This window comes from Lynx canadensis, chromosome B2 (assembly GCF_007474595.2).
Source record: "Lynx canadensis isolate LIC74 chromosome B2, mLynCan4.pri.v2, whole genome shotgun sequence".
Classification (NCBI taxonomy): Eukaryota; Metazoa; Chordata; class Mammalia; order Carnivora; family Felidae; genus Lynx; species Lynx canadensis.
In genome coordinates this window covers 9,736,358-9,752,639 of record NC_044307.1, presented here as the reverse complement: position 1 = coordinate 9,752,639, position 16,282 = coordinate 9,736,358, and the positions used below count along the sequence as shown (strand labels likewise).

At 42.7% G+C, this 16,282-nt stretch overlaps 1 pseudogene; it reads left to right on the top strand.

Moving 5' to 3' along the window:
- Positions 1–437: 437 nt before the first annotated feature.
- LOC115514726 lies at positions 438–14,762 on the top strand (annotated as a pseudogene).
- The last annotated feature ends 1,520 nt before the right edge of the window (positions 14,763–16,282 follow it).

Below are 16,282 nucleotides of genomic sequence, written 5' to 3'. Positions count from 1 at the left end.
GACCAGACTGTCCCCAGGAATCAGGACCATGCAAGAGCATGGGACCAATTGCCAGGAGATCTGGTTTTAGGTGTAACACGTTCCCGAAGTCTGGTTTCCTCACCTTTCTGCCTCCAGCGACTGGTGTCAAAGCTGGGTGAAATAATGCAGAGAAATGCGTTTATAAACGGTAACACTCATGTAAGATTCTTCAACCTTCTTATGCATACATGTTTACACTGAAAAAGAGAAATAGGGGTGCCCGGGTGGCCCAGTCGGCTAAGCGTGTGACTTTGGCTCGGGTCTGGATCTCCCAGTTCCGGAGTTTGAGTCCCAGGTCAGCCTCCTTGCTGACGGTGGGGGGCCTGCTTCAGATCCTCTGTTTCCCTCTTTCTCCGCCCCTCCCCCGCTCACAGAACACCCCCTCTCTCACAAATATAAAATAATAAACACTAAAAATGAAAGAGAAAATAGAAGATTTGAAAAGGGACGTGGAGGAATATTGCAGGTATGCTAAGAAGTCTCTGCAAGATTTCTTTTGACATAGTTCTTCGGCAATATATTCTACTTCCTTCAGGAAAATTCCAGTCTCTAACCTAAAGCCCTTGTCGTGAAATAACGTCCCAAACATCATAACCAATTTGTTTTGACTACTAAAGAGGCCCCTTCACGGTCCCTGTAGTACACCCCCAATTATATTCAAGCCCTAATTAATCCTGGAAGTGGTGGGCAGACCCTAGGTTGGTGTATGTTGACCGAGAATTCCAACCCTTAAGTGGTAATTTCGCCATACTCAGCGGTATTTGTGGCCCTCGCCATCCAAATGACTTTGCTCAAACGCCCGTCATCCCATTTGGCTTTCACGCCTACAGACTCGGAACAATCCAGCCTAATGCTTTCTTGGAGGTGACGCGCTCCAGTTCAAAAGTCCGCATGTCCCCCAGGCCACTGAGGGTCTCAGATCTACGAGGGAGGCACCACCACATACTTCGTAAGAGAGACTGTGAATTAGAGGCTTAACTGTGAAGTTGATTTTCTCAGGAATGGGGTTGTAGGAAAGAGCTCCTCGCTTTTCTGAAACAAGTTTGCAGCCTTAAAGCTTGGGCCTTACAAACAATCTGTCTTTGGACTTGCTTTTCTTCCCCCCCCCCCCCCCCCAAAGGTGTTCTGGAAAGCAGAGCGTGTGAGAACATAATACAAATGAGTCATATGGGGGTGGAGGACCCCCCAGGAGGGGCCTGGCATTTAGAGATAAAGACACTGTGAGAAGGTTACCCAAATTGCATTTCCACTGGCCAAGTCCTTTCTCCGCGGAATAGCAACGTAAAATAAAAACGCAACACAAGGACCAGGAAGGATTGTTTGCAGGGATAAACAGGACAGGAGACAGACTCACATGTGCCACGTTTTTCCCACTGCAGATGAATAAAAGAGGCAATTATCTAATAAAAAAAATGTACTGTTAATTGCCCCCAGTTAAGCAGTACTACTGTTAGAGCTATTAAGTACTATTTGGACTGAAGAGATTTATTTCACCTTCCTCTGCTTGGAAATTTGACATCATTCCTGGCTTCCATCTCACCCCCCAATTATAATCCACTGGAAATGGGAAAGCGACAAGAGCCATTTAATGTGTCACAACAAGAGTGAGGGGGAAGAAGGGCTGGAAGTGAAGGCTTTTCAAAGAGAGGGGGGGAAATAGTGTCGCATGATGATTACAGAATCTGGTGGGGTTTTTTTCTTCTTTCCCCCTCCTTTGCCGTATGGATTCGTTTTGTTTTTGTTTGTGTTTTTGTTTTCTCCCTTTAGGGCCAAAGCGTTATGGTTAAAGGGTGTGTTCTTTCGGGTTTATGGCTCTGACTAATGGAATTGCTCTAAATAACATTTTGATCTCGCAAGGTCACCCAGAGTGCTATACCTTTCCTTTAATGATTCAGGTCTGGACCAGGCATTTCCCAGAATTGAGATGGTAATGAAGTCATTAGTTTCTTCCTACTTGAAGCCCTGGCTAGAAAGCGGAATTCTATGGGCAAAGTCTGAGTGGGCTTTTTTCATAAATCTCACACCCAGCTGAGCTGTAACACCTGTTACATTTTCCCAGGAGCTTGAGCCATAAGACCATTTCCAATCTATTTGCTCTTCTTCTTGCACAGGACACTGACAAAGGCAGGGGTCCCTGTTTTCTAAGGCACTGCTAATTGAAAATCTCTGGCCGGTGCAAATGTGAACTCAAACCCACAAGAGTTCCAAATAAGGCTCCAATGAGTATTTCCTCCTCTTTTTAAAAATGGCCTTTCTAACGCAGGTTATACAAGATTAATTTGTTGGAGGGAAAAATCGTCATTGAACCTCTTTGCCCCCAATAAACTTTTACTTTCCATGCATTTTTTTTTAAAGAAAGAAAAGGGAGGGAAAATAATCAAACCCAGAGATCAGCTAACCCTACAAGACCTGTGTTTGTAAGAACTGGAGGGTGGGGGGGAGCATAGCATTAAAGTGTATTTGCTTTTGTTGGTGTGCTTTTAAAATCTCTGTGTATTAATTTTGAACGCAAGAAAGGAGAACAAAGTTGAGTCACATGAGCGAGCAAATGTAAAGTGATTACAATGGCAAAGCAAGTTTCAAAAACTGTTCTCAAAAACTGAATAATTAAAAGAGGAGGAAATTTTCCTCTAGGATTCTTGAAAGGGAAAAGAAAATGCATTCATCTATAGAGAAGATGGGCATTTCTGGTCCTCATAACAGTCCGTGGGGAAACAAAACAAAACAAAACAAAAAACAAAACAAAACAAAACAAAACCCCAAAAAGCCTGCAAAACAAGGGAGGTTTAGAAGAAGCAGCTATGAGGCCTCACCCGGCATTTGACAGGAAAAAGAAATATTGGAAATAAAGTAGATGTAAATAAATGAACAGTTACACATTCCTCTGGGAGCTCACACACCCTAAGAATTTGAGTCTTAAGGATACAACGTTGGGGATCCTAGCCCCACAAATCGTAACAGAGCCCACAATCTGGCTGTTTCACCAACTACATTCTTCACCCAAAGCCCCTAAAGAAATGGCCTGTCTCTGAATTCCATACCACAGGCTTTATCGCTTTATTGGTGTTTGATGTTTTGTGACTTGTTGGTTTGGGGTTTTGTTCGCGTTGTTTTTAAGTGCGTTGCTTGTGGTCATTGTCATTGTTTGAGTAGGTAGCACTTAGGTCATTTGGGTATCTTTGCATGCCTCCTTCTTAAGGCACATCCTCACTCATTATACTCCTCCTTTGCCAGAAGTGGAGAAGCTGGTCTAAAGCGTGCACGCTTTCAGTCATGATGTGTGAAGGGGTGTATGCATCAGTAGGAAGAAAGCTACCATTTCGGTGCAGGAGGAAAAAATAATGAATGACATTTTTAAGTCCACGTTTAACAAACTGTCTTTCTCCAACATAGATTAACTCTACTGTGAGATCTGTGTGTGGTTCTAAATCCAATCCTGAGAAGAGCTGAGACACTCAGAACCTTCAGAGAACACTTGTTCATACAGTTCCTAAACCATATTTGAAACCACCAAAAATGGATTTGGTTGCCTATTTATTGGAAAGGAAAGAGGTTCATGATATATCCCTGAGTGAAAAAGCTTTTCAGCTCACCCATCTATGAATCGCCATATTTTTTGGTAAGGTCAAAAGTGGTCAAGTATCTACAATGTCATATCTCAGCTTAAATACTGTGTAAGATAATATGAATAATATGATCTGATTTTGTCGTTGTTTTATATATACTCTGAAAATCTACCATAAGTTTTCCCTGAAACAGAGATTAGGGGTAACTTATACTTCATTTCTTCTTTTGGCTTACCTTTATTTTTCACTTTTTCTGGAAAAATCTCTGGGATCCCCCCAGGAGGTCCAGGCCGGCCAAAGCTGAAATACTTGAGAAAATGTTAGCTACACCCTTTGGGCTCTTGTCAATCTCTATCCCAATGCTCAATCCATTTGTACTATTCATGGCGGGGAGGTGGGGTGGGGGGAGTAGGGGGTGGGGATGGTGTTCTCACCCATATTTCACCAATTCTGACTTTGTCCATATAAGCTGTAGAGTCAAACGACTTAATAATTTAAGAATCGATTTGGACTAACGATTTTTGCCCCACTTAAATCTACCATGAAAACATGTCACAATTCTGTTCGGAGAATTTTCTGTTCCCATCCACCATAACAAAATTAAAGATACGCTCCCATGGAGGAAAAGTCAAGCAAAACAAAGACTCTCCATAGACTGAGTCTAAATTTCTGGAAAAAAATATGGTGAAGGTGGTGACCTTTTATTTGTTAGGAAAGACCAGCAACACTGATTCTATCCGACTTACCTTCTCTCACTTCCAGAAATTTGGGTTATTTCTAGATTCTTCCATCTCCTTTCCACCATCCACCCCTTTAGACTCCCTGCTTGTGTTTTTTGTGTTTTTTTTGACTCTGCATTGATCATTGCCAATTTTTGCCTTTCCTGCTTGTTCCTTTTATGTGGTTATTTATGTCCAAGAGACTGGACCTTACCACCATTTCATCAATAGTTTCTGCCACTTATTGCCATATTTTCTTATCATAGTAACTTCCTTGATCAATTTTCTATTTTGTATGTGCTAGTGATGAGTACTGGTATTCATAATCTTTCTAAGAGCTCAGAATTTCTTTTAAAAGGGACCATTCTATTATTTAGGTTGGTGATACCGATCTATATTTTAATTAGAGAAAGTTGAGCAAAAATTATTTTAAACCCCACACTATTCAGGGAGGCAGCCTGAAGCAGGAAAAAAGAAATCACCAGTAAGATAAGGTTGTAGCCCAGGTTTTGTGACTCACTCTGTGACTTTGAGCATGTCACTTAACCTCTATGGGACATAAGCCATCATCTATAGGACAAAAGATTTTCAAGACAGAGAATGTAGGTCTCTCTATTTCTACTTTTGTTTTGGCTCTCAATTCATGGATCCATAAATCCCTTTGAATTCTTTTGTGCAACACCAATTTTCCACAATGACTAATAGCCAAGAGTGGTTGATCCATCAGCCCCGTGATTCCCAGGGCTCTGGAACGTGGCTGAATCTCCATTTGCCAGGCAGAGAGATTCTTTCCATTCCCTTACTGCCCGTCGGTCTTCAAGGCACAGAGAGGACTCTACTCCTGACAGGTACCTTGGTGGGTACAGGTAACCTTGCTTGAATGAACTCCTCAGAAACACCCGATAGCTTTGAGTTGCACTGTGCCCACCCACGTCCTGTAACACTTGGGAATTTCCTGGACTCGTTCTTCCATACATTCCCACCCAAACTACACACTAATGGAATAGGAGTGGAAATCAGCTACGAGTGCGGAGCGCCGTTCAGAATCGAATGGGAAAATTTTCTCAGCCTCAGGTAAATAAAAGTAAAAAGGCAGAGCGCTCTTTGAATTCTCCTGGAGACAAAAAAAAAAAAAAAAAAATTAAAATGTTCTCTATGAGTTGCTCCAGGGCCCCGGGCAGGCATCCCCCCCCTCCCCACCCCTTTTTAAAATAAGAGCTTGCCCTTCCCTGCACAGCCCTTTTAATACAAGTGAAAAAATTCCAAATTCCTCATTTGTTTAGCCTGAAAATCCCCTGCACATTCCCACAAACTACTTCCTTTTCTCTCTTTTTAGCAAGACTCCCCTCTCTCTCTTTAATGAAGAGAAGTTCAGAGGGTTTTTCCCATGAATAGATGGCAGGCACCTGGGAGTTATGAATTTTAAAGTGATCATTTTCTTTCAGCCATGCCGGACAATGGGCATCTCCTTTTGACTCACTTTCACAGCTTTGAGAGGCTCTCAGATCAGCCACATTCCAATCGGACTGGAGTCAGCTCGGAGCTGTGCTGGACCGCATCAAGGTCTCGCACAGAAAGACAGGGAGCAGATGGCCGGCCCGGCTCTCCTCCCCCCTTTCAGCGCGCAGAGGCAGGCAATGTGGGAAAGCGTTGGCCCGGCATTGCCCATTGATCCCTGAATAGAACCACCGCGGGCCACCAGCCTGTAGGTATGAACCTCTGTTAACAGATGGTGAGATCATTATGAGCAATTAATTCCTTTAATGTATCAGTGGGAACATGTTGGAAAGGATGACGCAAACACTCAGTGAATAGTGAGCTCCTCGCTCCTGGGGGAGCGAGCGGGTGCTACCTTGGGGGGCGGCTGGGAATCTCTCCCCGGGCTGCAAGGCCGCCTTATGGCTTGGGACGGGATCTGGGAACGGACTGCCCGGCACGGAGGTGTGGTTTTCATTAACTAATTGTGAATCCTTCCCTTCCTTCATGATGAATGCCAGATTTGTCTCTAGGTCATTTTTCTGTACAAGCACCATCCAGAAACAGAGACACAAACAAAAACGGTGCTTGTCAGTCAATCCGAGATGCGCGGGGAATTATTTCACAGAATCCGGCAGAGAATCAGGTCATGGGGTCACTTTTGCTAAACACGATTTCAGTTGCGAAGGTTCGAAATTTCAAAGAAGGGTTTCTTTCAACACAGATGAAGCAGTGGTAATACTCCGTGCATCCCAGGGTTTGAGTCTGCAAACTGAATGTTTGGATGCATGATAAATGGGTAGATGAAAGGAGAGTCATTTTTAAAAATATGAATTCGCAAACATAGTGAATTTGAGCAAATGACCCATGCAGCAAATTACGCCCCTTGCATAAGTGAGATAATTTTTAAATTCCGCAACAAGGTAAAAAGGATGGTCGGCGGCCAACTGGGAAAAATTGGCACCCTCTTCTTCAGGTACTACTCTGATTAATAATCAATGAGATAATGGCGTTTTTACGTGTTTTTCCTACTTTTGGAAATAATATTTAGTAGTAGGGATGTTTTTACTTTATAGGAAAAAGAAAAATCTACAGATGGTTGGGTAGCCTTTAGATTTTAAGAAGATAGAAAATACAGGAACAGGAAATACTGGCAACTATTCGCTTAATTCATATTTAAATGACACTTTTTGCTCGTAATTAAGACACTCAAGCAGTGTCTCTGTTCATGAAATTTACATAACTGTACAATAGCTTGCCTAAATGAACAGCAAATGGCAGTTAACCTTGAAGTGTATTATCTTAATTGAATAAATCTGGCTTTAATTCAATAAATTAAAAACAGAAATAATATCGCAAAAGACTTTTAAAAACAGACTTGCCATCACCCCCTAAATACAGACTGGTACTGTTTATAGTTGTGTTGGAATGCTCGGACATTTTCCAGTATGATTTTAGAACTCTAAAAGCATTCTGGGTACACATTCGCTATTTTTCCATCATTGTTTCCAAAGCAAATCAATGTCACTTTTTGGAAATCATTGATAACAGTATCTGAACCCTGAATCAGAACTCATAAGCCTGCTGATTTAAGATGATTCTTCGTCCGGGTTTCCACTGCCTCTACCTCCATGGGAAATTTGGTCTTCCTTTTTTTCCAATTCTTTATGACGGAGTGTCCTGTGACACACAGAAAAGACTAAACAGGGGGGAAGAGACTTCTTACATAGGAAAGAGACATTCCCACTCCTTGTTCATTTAAATCAGATTCCCATGGGCTACAAATGCCTTCAGCATCAGGGAACTGACAAAAATTGCTGAATTCTTTCTCCCAAAGTTTGTTGCATTAATCGGCAAAATTATGTTTCAGTGATTATACAGTTAAGGAGAAGAAATCATGCAATATGTTTTTATTTGCATGAAATAAGTTAATGAGGCAACACCTGTGCCTTGTATCAGTTTATGGGGGAAAAAGCAGGAGAACACAGGTGTTCCAAGAGCATCACGGTAGACTTCCTACATTAATTTAAAAACCCTAAAAGCATTTAGCAGCATCTACAGTGCATATTGCCAAGGAATAACCTATGCACACAGAGACGTGCATAAAAATTATTGTGAAGAAATTCCTGGTTTCTTGGCTAGCAAGGAAAAAAAAAAGCCGTAATTCATTCTTTCCTTGTTCTCACAGTGTTTGCTATTATACCATCTGCAATATACAATGTACATGCTCAGCCATAACCCGTACGGCTGGAAAAGAAGCATTCACACTGTGAATTACCATTTTTCCCAGCATCTAGCTCTAGTCAAAGACAGCACAATAATAAACTAGAAGCTCCTTTGTCTGTTAAACATTGTTCTTCATTACTACATGAAAAGCAAATTGTCTTTGTATAGAGAAAGAGTGGCACATCAGCCATGGGAGTGGGGGGAAGGGCTTCGCCTCTCTCACTGACCACCTCGCAGACACAGAGGCCACTCATCTATCTTTCCCCACCGGCCCACCCAACTCTGCTTTCCAAATCATTTCATCGACAGGCACGTTGGGGAGAGATCCCTTGTTCGGTTGAGTGAGATGCTGGATTGGAGGCTCACAGGAAGCTTTTACCCTGAATAGCCTAACACTTACATCCACAGATTTCTTTTTTTTAAAATCTCTTCGGTGTGTCCCTTTACAATGTTTGGGAGAAGTGAAGCTTATCAGAGATGCTCTTTTTCCTGTGGTTAAATATACTCCACGAGTTATTGTGCTCTTTGTATTGTTTTTGAGCTCTTAAGGGCCAAATGAGAAGACAGCCAACAAAGAAACAAAACATTTGGAGCAGCCGACTAGATAGATAGACAGATAGATAGGTAGAAAACATATACCAAGTACATGAATACCAGCTACCATGAAAGTTAAGAAAATGTATAGATTAGACCAGAACCACCCATTCAAGGAAAGGGTCCTCATGATGCAAATCAGTTACTTACAAGAGATTGATGATTTTCTCAGGGCTTTTTAAGTCTTTTGGATGTAATAAATTCCAACAAAACTTGCAACGTCGTAAGCTTGCTTGCGAAAACTTAGTTACTAAATTAAAAACTCAAAAATCTCTCCTCATAGGGAAGGCAATGGGCAAACCCAAGTTCTCGTTTTAAATCTCAAAGACGATTACCTCTTACTGACGTCTCGTATGACCCGCAGTAGATCGTGGCCACAGTGTGTTGCTAGAGAGGTCTGCCAGGAGGGACTGAAGAAGGGGACCCTGCTAGACATGACGTGAGGAGTCAAAGTCACGTCTGTTAACTCCACTCCACTGGACAGAGACCGGCTGGGTGAAACACCCTGCCTGAATATCAGTCCCAAAGTAGTTCAATTTGTGCATTTACTGTTCAAAAGAAGTTGAGATCTCATCAGAGACTGGTAAAAATCACTGGGGGGAGGTTGTCCAGAATCAGCTTTGGACATAAAACAGCCGTTTCCGTATTGATGGGTTTTGCAGTCTAATTTTGAATGTGACTCCAAGTTTTTCTCTCTGGCAGACGGGAAAAATACCTGGCTCACTGAATCGTCATGAGGCTTTTAGGAAATCACATCATAAAATAACTACATTAGCTCTCCATAGTGTAGGCTCTCAATAAATGCCAGGTACCTTTTCAGGTGTAGATTAACACTTGATTTTCACTTAGGAGATGGGGCGCCTGGGTGGCTCAATGGGTTAAGCGTCCGACTTTGGCTCAGGTCATGATCTCACACTTTGTGAGTTTGAGCCCTGCGTGCCGAGAGCTCAGAGCCTGGAACCTGCTTCAGATCCCTCTCGCCATCTGCCCCTCCCCCACTCGCGCTCTGTCTCTCAAAAATGAACAAATGTTAAAAAAAAAAAATTTTTTTTAATTTCAGGAGAAAAAAGTACATAATTGCCAAGCAGCATATTCACATGTGTTCTCTCCTGAGGAGAGACACAACTTTTATTTTTAATGCGCAACACTTGAAATGGCAACTTGAGAAATTGTGAGATGTTTGCGGAGGTAATTGGGACAATCCTTCTCAACTCCGAAATTCCGTTATTCTCGAATGTTCTCGAATGTCTAAAGTTCCTGTGCTCAACCCAGAAATCAAGTCTGTTACCCTGGAGCTTGCAACCGTATCCCATCTAAAAAGAAACTCGCCTATGTATTTTTATCATGCATCACGTGACAGGGCTAGTTTTGACTTAGGCAGGCTCATTCTGTGTAAACAAGATACTGACATCATCAAGACACAGAGAGGAATAAACTGAGTCCATGGCCATGAGAAAGTGGTAAAAATACATGAGTCACATCAGAAACATCTGTCTTCAATCCCAAGTTAAGGACTTCCCAGGCTAAGGGGCAATTTGTGAATCATACGATCGACTCTCCAATTCAAACATTGGCATTGGTCTTAATTCTACTGATACGTAAAAGGATAACTAATGATTTATCTTTTTTAATAATACTGCTTTTCCTTGTAAGTTTGCATACTGGTTTCCAAATGGTTACAACAAATACTTTTTTTTTTAATTTTCAGCTTGAATGCTTCCTTCTTAATTCAGAATGACATTTGTTCCTAAACTCGTAACACAAAGTATTTACTAGTACTTCGTATAGTTGTGCCTTTGTTTTTTCACTTTCAGGGAAAACATGTTGAACTTCCTGACTGCTACTCCTCAACATTTAGACCCTCCCTTTCCAGTATCCCTTTTCTTTCCTTCTCCACAGGCTCTTTCTCTATCATTTCAAACATACTCGGACCATCTCAGTTTGGGGTGGTACTTCTTCACTAAAGAGTGATTTTTGCCTCTGGGAAATATTTAGCAACATCTAGAGACTATTTTGGTTGTCAAAACTCCATGCCATTGGCATCGAGTAGGTACAGACCAGGGATGCTGTTGAACATCCTACCATGCATAGGGCAGTCCCCTTGCCCACCCCACACAAAGAATTATCCAGCCCCAAATGTCCATTGTACCCAGGTTGAGAAACCCTAGTCTAGAGGAGGAAAAAACCTGAGACCTAGTTTTATGTTATTTTGTGCCTAGCTACTCCACTCCCAATCCTTTCCTCTTTGCTAACCTGTCTCAAAACCTCTCCCCTCTATCCATTTCCTATTACCCCCTTACTCCTTAATCATCTGCAATTTATTTTCCTTCTCTACAAGTCACGGCAACTGTTCTCTTCGGGGTCACTAACCTCCTTGCATGCTCGACCTCACAAGGCAATGAACACTTCCTGTTCTTTATTGGGACATCACTGTTGCACTTTGCTTGCTGACCACTTTCGCCATCGTATAACTCTCTCATTCCTTGGCACCATTGACAAAAATGGTCTACAAGTCTTAATCATTCCATCTTCTTCTTCCTCTTCAGCATCATCATCATCAACAACATCTCCTCAATCGTCGAGACCACTAACACCTCATGCCTCGCTTCATTCCATTCTCCATTTAAATATCCTCCCCGCAAAGAGCCTTCCCTGCCTGCTCAACTCAAAGTAGCGTTATGGGATTTTCCTTTCTCCTTAACTTGCTTTGTTTTTTTTATTACTACCTGATACTATATTATATGAATGTATACTTGAGTTTGTACCTTGTGTCTCTTCACCGCATTCCTTTTCCCCAAAGAATATAAACTTGAGGACAGAGGAGGGACAGTGCTTGTTTTGTTCACTTCTATGTGATTAGCTCCCGGCACTTAGCGACACATGCATATTTGTAGAATGGGTGACTGAATGAAATAATGGATGTGTGAATGAATGAGTGAATGAATGCATGAATAGTGGGGGGAAAACCCCAGACCTTCGAGTGCTTTCCACCTGCCAGCACTGTGCTTAGTGCAGTGTCTGATACTGGAGATTTTTTCTTAAAATTCTTTCCTATCGTTGTCTTCTAAGACATTGCCCTAGGCTGATTCTACTATTTCCATGGTCATTTCTCTGTCTCCTTTGATGCCTCCTCCCTCCTGCTGGGCCATTCCCTCCTCAAACGAGGGCCATCTCCTTGTTCTGCTCCCTCCTTGACAGCATGTTCCAGTGTCCCACTTGAGTGACCCTGATAAGATTCTGTGTGTGGCACCACACATCTGTAGAACCAGTTGTATCATGGGGCACTCTGAGAACCCAAACATGTTCTAAGTCAATGCCGTTGCTGCTGAATGCATCTACAAAGTATGACATTGGCAGAGATCTTGAGGGAGGAAGAAGCCTTAAATATTTGGGAAAGTGGGGGGCGGTGGGGGGACGGGCTGTATGCTGGAATAAGGAGACTGAAGGGTGTAACGCTGATAAAATACGGTGGTGAAGAAATTTTCATTGGAAGCCCCTTTATGGACATATAACTACATCTAATTTTCTAAGACATGTGGACAGAGAAATTAAAGATGAACTGAGGTCCCCTTCATGCCTAAAGTTCTGTGATTTACTAATCACAAGCACTGTGTCTAAATAAGGCACAGCTCGCTGTATTGCGCTCCACGGGTGTGTGTTTCTTTACGACTTGGAGGTTTGAGGCAGCCCTGGGTTGAGTAAGACTAAGCTGCCACTTTTCTAACAGTATTTGCTCACTGCATGTCTCTGTGTCACATTTTGGTAATTTTTGAAATATTTCAAATTTTTTCATTATTATCCTATCTGTGATGGTGATCTGTGATCGGTGATCTTTGACTTTACTATTGCAATTGTTCTGGGATTCTGTGAACTGTACCCATAGAAGACAAAGAACTTAACCAATAAATACTCTGTGTTCCAGCTGTTACACTGACCGGTCATCCCCCCATCTTTCTCCCTCCCTCTCTTCAGGCCTCTCTATTCCCTGAGACACCATGATGTCGAAATGAGGCCAGTTAAGGACCCTACGTGGGCTCTAAGTGTTCAAGTGAAGGGAAGAGTCACTTGTCTCTCACTTTAAATCAAAAGCTAGAAATGGTTAAGCTCAGTGAGGAAGGCATGGTGAAAGCCAAGACAGGCTGAAAACAAGGCCTCTTGTGCCAAACAGAGAACTTGTGAATGCAAAGGAGAAGTTCTTGAAGGAAATGAAAAGTGCTGCTCCCGTGAACACACGAATGATAAGAAAGGGAAACAGCCTTTTTGCTGATAAGGAGAAAGTCTGAGTGGTCTGGATAGAAGATCAAACCAGCCACAACATTCCCTTAAGCCAAAGCCTCATGCAGAGCAAGGCCCTGGATCTCTTCAGGTTGGGTGAGAGAGGTGAGGAAGCTGCGGAAGGAACGTTTGAAGCCAGCAGAGGTTGGTTCATGAGGTTTAAGAAAGAAGCCGTCTCCATGACATCAAAGTTCACGGTGAAGCAGCAGGTGCTGATGTAGAAGCTGCAGCAAATTCTCCAGCAGATCTAGCTGAGGTAGTTAATGATGGTGGCTACACTAAACAACAAATATTTGGTTAATTTTTTTTAATGTTTATTTTGAGAGGTTGAGGAGAGGGGCAGAGAGAGAGGGAGACACAGAATCCAAAGCAGGCTCCAGGCTCTGAGCTGTCAGCACCGAGCCTGATGCGGGGCTCGAACTCACAAACTATGAGATCATGATCTGAGCCGAAGCCGGATGCACAACCGACTGAGCCACCCAGGCGCCCCACAAGTTTTTAATGTAGATGAAATAGCCATCTACTGGAAGAAGATTACATGTAGGACTTTCATAGCTAGAGAGAAGTCAATGCCTGGCTTCAAAGCTTCATTGGACAGGCTGACTCTCTTGTAAGGGGCTAATGCAACTGTTGACTTTAAGCTGAAGCCAACGCTCTGAAGGCCCTTAGGAATGATGCTGGATCTACTATGCCAGTGCTCTGTCTATAAATGGAACAATAAAGCCTAGATGACAGGACATTTGTTTACAACATGGTTTACTGAATATTTTTTTTAATATATGAAATTTACTGTCAAATTGGTTTCCATACCACACCCAGTGCTCCTCCCAAAAGGTGCCCTCCTCAATACCCATCACCCACCCTCCCCTCTCTCCCACCCCCCATCAACCCTCAGTTTGTTCTCAGTTTTTAAGAGTCTCTTATGCTTTGGCTCTCTCCCACTCTAACCTCTTTTTTTTTTTCCTTCCCCTGGTTTACTGAATATTTTAAGCCCACTGTTGAGACCTACTGCTCTGAGGAGGGAAAAAAAATCCCTTTCAAAATATCACTGCTCTTTGACAATGCACCTGCTCACCCAAGAGCTCTGATGGAGATGGACGAGATAAATGTTGTTTTCATGCCTACTGATGTAACATCCATTCTGGAGCTCATGGGTCAAGGAATAATTTTGACCTTCAAGCCTTATTTAAGAAATACACTTCATAGTGCTATAGCTTCCATAGACAGTGATTCCTCTCATGTATCTGGGCAAAGTAAATTGAAAACCTAAAAAGGACTCACCATTCTAGATTCCATTAAGAACATTCGTGATTCATGGGAAGGGGCCAAAACATCAACATGAACAGGAGTTTGGAAGAAGTGAATTCCAACCCTCATGGATGACTCTGAGGGGCTCAAGACTTCCATAGAGGAAGTCACTGTAGGTGTGGTGGAAACAGCGAAAGAACTAGAAGGGGAGCCTGAAGATGTGACTGACTTGTGCAATCTCATGATCAAACTTGAACAGATGAGGAGTTGCTTCCCACGGAGGAGCGAAGACAATGGTTTCTTGAGATGGAAACTACTCCTGGTGAAGACGCTGTGAAGATTGTTGGGATGGCAACAGAAGATGTAGAACATTACATGAACTTAGTTGATAAAGCAGTGGCAGGGTTTGAGAGGATGAATTCCAATTCTGAAAGACGTTCTACGGGTAAAATGCTGTCAAACAGCACCACGTGCCATGGAAAAAATGTTCCTAAACGGAAGATTCCCATGGATGTGACAACCTTCACTGTTGTCTTAAGAAATGGCCACAGCCACCCAGCCTTCCGCAGCCACCATGCTGATCCACTGGCAACCATCGACACGGAGGCAAGACCCTCCCCCTGCACAAAAAGTCTGAACGGCCGAAAGCTCAGATGACGGTTAGCATTTTTTTTTTAGCAATAAAGCGTTCTAAATTAAGGGTGCACCTTTTTTCAACATGATGCTATTACACAATTAGTACAATGTAAGTGTAACTTTTATAAAATTCATTCGATTCGCTTTATTGCAATATTCACTTTATTGCGGCGGTCTGGAACGCAACCTACAATATCTCTGAGGTTGCCTGCACTAAATAAATAGATGAGAATGAATGCAATAAAACGCGTGCATACTGTTGATGGAACAGACTCAAGCGTGCTGCTGGTCATTCTCCGAGTCAGTTCTGCGCCCTTTCCTGGCCGGCTCTGTGCCCGAGGCTGACTCCCGGCCTCACCGCCCATTCCGGCACCAGCTGTAAATGGGAGGACGTGAGGAGGGAAAGTGGGGCCGGTTTGCCTTGTTCCCTCCTGCGTTGCCATCAGGAGGACAGCTCCTTCCTGGGCCCGGGCGACCCCTCCTCCCTCCAGGCCCAGGAATGGGCACAGCTTCCCCTACTGCCAGCTTCTGGAAGTCTCCGCGTCCCTCTCCTCCCCCGTCAGTGCCACAGCTGGCAAACCGAGTACAGCCTCTTCACCTGCACCACTTGGGATGAAGTGTCTCCAGCTGGAATCTTGTCCCTTATCTCCTCTTGTGCGTATGTGAGTTAGATATTTTTCTGTGTATATACAAATTGTGTGAGCATAACTGTCCATTCTCTTTTCTTTAAATTTCTTTAATTTTGCCGCTTTCTTTATTTTTAGATTATTCTCCATTGCTGACATACTAACTTAAAGTAACTCATATCTATATTGTGGTGTGTGTGTGTGTGTGTGTGTGTGTGTGTTTGTCATCAAGGGAAAACTTTTATTTTAGGGTGTCTGGCTGGCTCAGTCGGTGGAGCGTGTGACTCTTGATCTTGGATTTCTGAGTTCAAGCCCCATGTTGGATGTAGAGGTTCCTTAAAAATAAAAATCTTGGGGCACCTGGGTGGCGCAGTCGGTTAAGCGTCCGACCTCAGCCAGGTCACGATCTCGCGGTCCGTGAGTTCGAGCCCCGCGTCAGGCTCTGGGCTGATGGCTCGGAGCCTGGAGCCTGTTTCCGATTCTGTGTCTCCCTCTCTCTCTTCCCCTCCCCCGTTCATGCTCTGTCTCTCTCTGTCCCAAAAATAAATGAACGTTGAAAAAAAAAAAATAAAAATAAAATAAATAAAAATCTTAAAAAAAAAAAACAAAAATGTTTAACAGTATGGGAGTTGAAAACATTCAAACAAACAATATCTTAAATAAAACAAAAAAATTTTTCAATGAAAAACATGAGTTGCAAAATTTAAACTCCCCTAATCTATGAACTTAGAGCTAATCTAACAGAAATATTATGACCTTCTAATGGAGTGATCTTATCATTTAGGTTTTGTTCCCAATTAAAAAAAATCAAGTCATTCAGGAAAATATTAAATTCTTGTATAGAGTTCTAATACATGTTCATGTATCTGAAAATGACACACAAAAATGCTGATGC